Here is a 1865-nt window from a genome sequence, read left to right as displayed (position 1 = left end):
CAAGCTGCCTTTTAGAGTCTTCTGTTCAGCTCCTTAATATTTGATTTCTCCCATTGCTTTGTCTTCTCGGCAATTTAGTGTCATATTCAGAATCTCTTTTGATATCCATCTTGGTATTTTCTTTCTTCTCCATCTTTATAAAGCCTTTTTGAATTTTTCATGATCGATTTTTTTTAATATCCTCACACCGCTCATCTGGTATTCACTCATTAATGCTCAAGGCCTCAGCCATGTTTCTGAGATGCTCTTTAAATTCTTGTGGGATAGACTTGAGGTCAAACTTTAGTTCTTCTGGATTTGATATCATTTTCTTTAGCTTTCGTTTGAACTTGCCTATGAGTGGTTGATAATCTGTTCCACAGTCAGCACTTGGTCTAGATTTCACAGATGATACTGAGCTTTTCCAGTGATTTCTTAAACAGATGTAGTCAATCTGATTCTTATATAGACCAACAGGTGAAATCTGTGTGTATAGTCACTAATTATGTTTCTTACAAAAAGCGTTTGCAATGAATAGGTCTTTGATTATACAGAATTCTTTCATTTTGTCTCCAGCCTCATTTCTGTCACCAAGTCTATGATTTCTGACTATTGATCCTTCTTCTTTGTTCCCAACTTGTGATTCCAATCACCCATTATTATCAAAATATCTTAGTTGTATGTTCGACCCGTGTTATGGACAAAATCTTGAAGGATCCAGGAAGCATCAAAAGAAGATGGAGGAAATAAATACAAAGCATAACTGTACAAAAAAAGTTGAGCAACATGGAAATATTTCATGAAAGTATAATCAAGAGCCAAAGGTCATTAAGGAAGAAGTTCAAGCTACAAGCATTGGCTAAAAATAAGGCCTCAGAAATCATCAGACTACCTATTGAAATGGTTCAATTGCCAGATGTTGCTCTAGAAATGCTCACCAGTTTATTCCAGGACATTTACAGGACAGCTATATGGTTGACTGGAAGAGACCTGTATTTGTTCCCATTCCTAAGAAAAGTGATCCAACAGCAAGTGGTAGTTATAGAACAATATTGTTAATGTCACATGCAAGCAAAATACTGCTAAAGATCATTTTTAAATGGCTAAAGCAGTACATAGAGAACTTCCAAAAATTCAAGCTACATTTAGAAGCTATGGCACCAGGGATATCATTCCTGATGTCAGATGAAGCCTGGTTGAAAACAAAGAATACCAGTAGAGTATTTATTTGTGCTTTATTGACAATGCAAAGGAATTTTATTGTATTGAATATTTATTGCTTAATTGTTTTTTAAATTATTCTTTTTCCCTGAATTGCATCCTATTTGCCATCTGGAATTTTCTTCTTTACCATTTCAGATATTCTTAATGAGGTTTAAAATAAGGGTGACTATTCCTCCAGAAGGATGGACAGTCACTCAATACAGACTTTAGTTGTTTTTGTTGTTAGAGTCATTGAGACAACTACAATTTATAGTCATTATTCTATGAACAACAGAAATCAACCCTGCCCTATCCTATACCATCCTAACAAACTCTGTCATGTGTAAGCGTATCATCGTAGTTACTGTATCAGTCTATCTAGTTGAGATTTCTCCCCCTGTCATTTGCTTACACTATGCCTTTCTCAACATGCTTTCTCTCTCCAAGGAGTGTTTCTCCTTCAAATATGAACACAGTAAGTGATATAAAATTTTACCATCCTTGCCTCTAAGGAGAGGTCAAGACACTTCTCTCAAAACAGATTTGTTTGTTCTTTTGACTGTCCATGAAGAAGAGTATTGAATGTTGTTGCAGAAGAGTATTAAATGGGCATTCAATACTCTTCTCCAACACCAAAGTTTAAAGGCATTGATTCTTCTTACATTTTCCTTATTCATTTTCCA

The sequence above is a fragment of the Elephantulus edwardii genome, unplaced genomic scaffold (genome assembly GCF_000299155.1).
Source record: "Elephantulus edwardii isolate Elephantulus edwardi_28Jun2011 unplaced genomic scaffold, EleEdw1.0 scaffold00079, whole genome shotgun sequence".
Taxonomy (NCBI): domain Eukaryota; kingdom Metazoa; phylum Chordata; class Mammalia; order Macroscelidea; family Macroscelididae; genus Elephantulus; species Elephantulus edwardii.
Note: the sequence above shows the minus strand (reverse complement) of the source record.